The following is a 6,324-nucleotide window of genomic DNA, read 5'->3' as shown; positions in this document are numbered from 1 at the left end:
GAGAAGTAGATGTGTGCGTTCGATCGAATCGTTATTGTTTGAACTTAAAAAGCAGAGCTGGCCTTTGGAGAAGGAGAGAAGAGTAGCTCTGTGCCTATCTTCAGTGCAAGAATCAACTGTGCTTTAAAAGTCAGAGCTGCCAGGGAACACGGGTGAGACTGAGGATGGGCTCATCCCCAAGAAAGCTTGGAGTAAGTCAAAGCAGGACAGGAGAGAGAGGATGCCATGTCTGCCACCGCACTGGCTGTGGTGGGCTTCAAATGAAAGCCAGATCAGGGGCTGCGGTGGGAGGGGGGTTGAGATGGAGAATAAGTTGGTCCCCTGCTTTAAAAGGGATCCTGGGAGATGGCTCTGGGGAAGGGACGCGTGTTCCGCACACCAGTGATAGTTGCCATGAAGACATGCTCACGTGCTAGGCTAGGGGACGGGTCCACAAGGTAAATCCTGGTCCAGCGTCTGGAGGGAGGCTAGGGCCTGCTGAATGTGGTGTTGAGCTTCCTGGGGGTAAGGGAATAAAAGCGGGTTGCCGTGCGATATGCAAGTATGAGCCCATTTTGGCGAAGCACAGCCTATATTTATTTAGAATATATGAACTCGTGAGCTGAGGGGGAACCGTATTTGGCCCCACACGAGGTGTAGGGGAAGGGGAAGCAGGAGAGACACGGGGATGCAGAGGGACAAAAAGAATCAGAGACGAGTACTGCTTCTAGTTCCTCCTTCTTGTCAGGGGTCCTCAGTGCCTTTCCGTGATTCCATCTTCTTCTCCCCTGTGGATCTGTCATCTGCCAGGTGGGGAATACCGAGGCGGTTAGCACTGCTATGATCATACCCATTTTCCGGATGTGGAAATGAAGGCTGAGAGAAGCCAAGAACTTGGAAGTAAGTGGTGAGTCGAACCAAAGTCCTCTGAGTTGGAAACTGAGCATTTGCCACTTCACTGGAGCCAGATGTCGTCCAGATCTGGGTGGCTCAGGGCAACACGACAGGAACAGCGACTTGGCGGGGATTATGAAGGACGTTTGCTTCATAGAGGGGCTCCTTACAGCCGGGTGGGCAGAGTGAAGGGAACCAGCATAAGGCGTTGAGTCACCCCAGCAGTGATGGGAGATGATGCCCACTCCACCTGAAGGGCCGGGGGAGAAAGAGCCCCTGCTGGGTTGTGGGGACGGAGGGAGGAGTGGAGGGTCGGGATAAATACTCTGCATGCTCCCCCTGGCTCCTCACCCACCAGTCTCCTGCCTGAGTGTCCCTCAGGCTGGATCCAACAGCAAGAAAACCAGACGTCCAGGCAACGCGATACTCCAGGCTCAGCTTTCCAGGGTGCGGGCAGGGCAGGCAGTGAGCGGGGAGGCAGAGTGCAAGCAGGGACAGAGGGGTTTTCTGGAGAAGCCAGCCAGGGTGCCTGGGAGCCAGGACCCAGCGGCCATCCCCAGGGGGGCATACTCCTTCATGTACCCTAGGAAGTGGTACCCCACCACTACTGCCTGATACATAACAGGCAGGTAACAAATGTTTGTGATCCGTGTGACCCAGGCAGGGGGTGAGACTGGAGGCCTGGGGAAGGCCTGGAGTGCTATTCTATACCCCCAGCAGTGAGCTGGGTCCAGGCAGTGTATTTGCCTGATGATTCCGGAAGCACAAGGAAAGGGAGACAGGCAGGGGGGGCCAATGGTGGGTGGGCTTGTGGGCGGTTATGAGCATGGGCACCTGGGACTCCATTCTGCTGGGATCACCTGAGGAACCAGGTAGGATGCACCTTAGGATTGTCTCGCTGGGAAGGGGAAGCTGCACCTCCAGACCCTTGTGGGGTGGCTGGCTCCTGGCAGCACTAAGTCCCCGGCCTCTGGGCTGTTCTGAGCACAGGCTGAGCAGCTGAGAAAGGCTTTAGTGGGACAAGGACGGCCATGCAGGTGCTGGAGGTGAGAGCAGCCTTCTTTCTTGGGAACTGTCTGCTGAAGTGCAGGGGAGCTCCCAGGAGGGCTGAGGGGTGGGCAGGGGCCCCAAGGAGGAGAAACAATGTCTTTAGTTGAGGCCGCGCCGACATGCACCTGCTGTGGGCACAAAGGTGAATAGGACAAGGCATCCAATGAATTAACCATCATCCTTAGAGGCGCTGAGGCCGAGATGCGAAGCACCCTGGGACCTCACAGAGGAGGCTGTGCCTGGCTCACAGTAGACGCTCAATAAAGCTTTATTGAGAGAATTCTCCTCACGGTGGAGGGAATCGAGAAGACTGGGGAACATGGTGTTTGAAGGGTTGACATGGCTGGGAAGGACTTTAACAGTTGGAGAGGACCCCAAGAAGGGTGTTCCTGGTCCCCCTGAGCACGGGTATCTCAGGAGCTTGAAGTCAAGTGGGACTGGGGCCACAGGGGCCTAGGAGGGGGCGAGATGAGACAGTGCATCCGGAGATGAGGACTTTGAGTCTCTAGGGGATGTGTTGGCTTTCGTCTGCAGACAGTGGGGGTCTGTGCAGGTCCTTGTATCCATCACTGCTGTCTTATTTAGGGTGGGGTGGCTGGGTGTGGGAACGCTGCTGGTGGGGACACTGATTAGGGGACAGCTCGATAGAAGCCTTCAGCGGCCAGCAGGACTGAACCCGGGGAGGGCAAGGCACTGCCCACATTCTGCCAGCAAGCCTTTCTGAAAGCACACAGCCCTGTCAGGCCATCCGAGGTGCCCCACCTGAGTGTGGCTCCGTCTCCTGGGCCACCTGGGCCGCTGCAGACGCGGAGCGAGGCTCCCGGGAGACTCCGTGGCTGTGTCCCAGTGCCTGGCAGAGGAAGGGAGGCGGTGGGCCCTCCAGGCGGGGTGCACAGACCGGTCTTTGTGCTGAGTGGCACAGGGGAGGCGTGGGCTGTCTGCTCGCTCAGCGCCGCTGGCCCCAACACAGACTCTCTTTGTGGGCCCCAGGAGCTGGGGTGCGGGGGTGGGGAAGGGGAACGGGAGGCTCCGAGACAGGTTTTCGTGGAGCAGCCCCGATGTGGTGTGCAGGGTTGAGGCCCCACAGAGACAAGGTGGGAAAAAGTCCATTTTGCTTCCAGGGTGTGGGCAGGAAGTCCCAGGAGAAGGTTCCCTTGGCCAGCAGGAGGACACCATAGGGGCGCGGCTGCCACGTGTCTTGTCAGCCCTGAGGGTCTTCCTGACTTGCCCCCTTACTGATTAAACCTACTTGGCACCCAGGGCCCATGGAGCCTGCTCAGGAGACTTACCCATCTCGAAAGGCCAGGGTTCCAAAGGCACACTGGGAATATCCATCAGGCTTGCCCTGGTGAGGTTCTTGCGTTTAAGCGTCTTGAGTTCAAGCGTCCCTGTGAATCTTTCCCACTTCGGCCACAGTTCTCGAGGCCCTGACCAGCTCCTCCTTGACCGTTTTTCCTGGCCTTCTCTCGGGCTGTTTCTCTGGCAGCAAATAGTCTGTAAGTGCTCAGAAGGTCTTGCCAGGCAGGGCTGGCCTCACAGGCCTGCAACCCGTGCAGTCACACAGGCCCCGTGCTTGGCTTAATTTGGTTTGGCTTGCTGTCGCCATCTTGAATTTTTTTTTTTAAAGATTTTATTTATTTATTTGACAGAGATAGAGACAGCCAGCAAGAGAGGGAACACAAGCAGGGGGAGTGGGAGAGGAAGAAGTAGGCTCCCAGCTGAAGAGCCTGATGTGGGGCTCGATCCCATAACGCCAGGATCACGCCCTGAGCCGAAGGCAGATGCTTAACCGCTGTGCCACCCAGGCGCCCTGCCACCTTGAAATTTTTAATGATTTCTTTGAACAAGGGGCCCTATGCTTTCATTTTACATTGGGCCCCGCAAAATATGTAGCTGTTCCTGTCTCAGGGCTCAGGGAGGGACGGGGAGCAGAGTCATAGCCCAGCAAGGACCATCTGTAAAGTCACTCCCCCACCCCGTCCCTGACTCAAGGTAGGACTAGAGGAGGTCTCCGTCAACCTTTGGGGTTAAGTGACAGTCTCTTCAGCGCGTCAAAAACATCGGTTTACTCTAAAAGCTCCTACAAAATTATCTTTAAAAATAACCGTTTCGTTAAAATTAAACTTGCTGATTGTGAAAATTTTAAACAATACAGAAAACTACCAAGAAGGAAGTGAAGAAAGAAGAATTCAAATTCCACTGTGGAGAAGTAACATTATTAGCATTTCGGGGAACATTGCTATGGTGCTATGAGTATGTCTACATTTATGCACTCTTTTTTTTTTTAAAGATTTTATTTATTTATTCATTCAACAGAGATAGAGATAGCCAGCGAGAGAGGGAACACAAGCAGGGGGAGGGGGAGAGGAAGAAGCAGGCTCATAGCGGAAGAGCCTGATGTGGGGCTCGATCCCGCAACGCCGGGATCACGCCCTGAGCCGAAGGCAGACGCCCAACCGCTGTGCCACCCAGGCGCCCCTACATTTATGCACTCTTAGTTTGGGCTGCTATAACACGCTCCAGTTGGAGTGGCTGGAACAACAAACATTTATTTCTCACAGTTCTGGAGGCTGCAAAGTCCAAGGTTAGGGTATGGGCACATTTGATGTCTCCTGAGGGCCCTCTTCCTGATTTGCCGATGGCCGTTTTCTCTCTGTGTCCTCCCCACGTGGTGGAGAGTGAGGTCTCCTTGCTCTTCTGACAAGGGCACAAATCCCATCCTGGGGGCTCTACGCTCACGACCTCCTCTGAACCTAAGTACGTCCCAAAGTCCCCCTCCTAATGCCATCACACTGGGGGATATTGTTTTAACATACGAATTTGGGGTCCATAGCATGCAATTGATATTTAATTAATTAATATTTATACTCATATCCATACACATTTAGCCATATATTTTATATATGAATGGAATACACATATGCACACATATATACAACTTTAAAATCTGGTTTGTTTATACATATATATGATACAAAAAAATGTATAGGGGTGCCTGGGTGGTTCAGTCGGCTAAGCATCTGACTTTGGCTCTGGTCATGATCCCGGGGTCCTGGGATTGAGTCCCACGTTGGGCTCCCTGCTCAGCGGGAAGTTTGCTTCTCCCTCTCCCTCTGCCCACCCCCTCCTCCACCCTGTTTGTGCTCTCTCTCTCTCAAATAAATAAATAAAATCTTTAAAAATATATATATAAAATACATATGTATTATATGTTTTTTGTTTTGTTTTGTTTTTACTTTATATTAAGATTTGGGCTGTTCACAGTCCAAGACATATAGATTTACCTCGCTCATTTTCAGTAGCTGTATAGAATCCGGTGCATTTATAAACCATCACAAAGGACTTACCCAGCAGCCCCCACCACGTGCGTCTCGGCTGTTGGCAAACGTTCACTTACAACAGCGCTGTGACGAATGTCCCTCAGGATACATCCTGGTGGGGGGGCGGGTGGAGATCCTGGGTTTCCTATTCTCCTGTTGTATAGACAGAGGGGCTGGAACATTCTTCAAAGCCCCCGACCAGTGGGCAAGTTAAATGGGGGCATATTTCCACCACGGGGTTTAGGGGGTTGTCCCCAGGTCTGAGTGCATTTAACTTTCCTAGAATGTGTGGAACAGCCCCATCCCAGATCCCTGGGGCCAGCCCACCTGGCTGTTAGCTCTCCCCACAGGCTCTGAGGCTTATTTCTTTAAATCCCTTCCTGGCAGACTGCTGTGTGCTTTGCTCCTTTATCCTAATTTCACTGCTGGGCTTCTGGCCCTGCGTCTCCCCTGAGAGAAGGGACAGTGACAGTTCTCTGGTCTGAGGGGTCAGCTCAGGGGGCACCTCGTGGCAGGGCTTTGAGCCCCTGCGTCAGCACCACTCCCCTGTCTGCAGCACCTGACCTAGAGTGTGTGCTCAACGTGTATCTTTGTTTTTGAGATTGAGATGCAATTGACATACACCATTGCATGAGTTTCACGTGTACAACACAATGACTCAATATTTGTGTATGTTGCCAAAGGATGACCCCAGTTAGTCTAGTTAACATCCAGACCAACACACAGTCATCATTTGTTTCTTGTTTCTACAATTTGTTTCTTTTATTCTCTTAGCAGCTTTCAAATATGCCGTGCAGTACTGTGAACGATAGCAGCCCTGCTGTACACGTCATCCCCAGGACTTCTTTATTTTATAACCAGAAGTGGGTACTTTTTTTTTTTTAAGATTTTATTTATTTATTCGACAGAGAGAGAGACAGCCAGCGAGAGAGGGAACACAAGCAGGGGGAGTGGGAGAGGAAGAAGCAGGCTCATAGCAGAAGAGCCTGATGTGGGGCTCGATCCCAGATTGCCGGGATCACGCCCTGAACCGAAGGCAGACGCTTAACCGCTGTGCCACCCAGGCGCCCCAGAAGTGGGT

This window comes from Ursus americanus, chromosome 22, assembly GCF_024610735.1.
Source record: "Ursus americanus isolate L20-20 chromosome 22, mUrsAme1.1.p, whole genome shotgun sequence".
NCBI lineage: Eukaryota > Metazoa > Chordata > Mammalia > Carnivora > Ursidae > Ursus > Ursus americanus.
The sequence above is the reverse complement of the archived record's forward strand: the minus strand, read 5'-3'. Positions refer to the sequence as shown.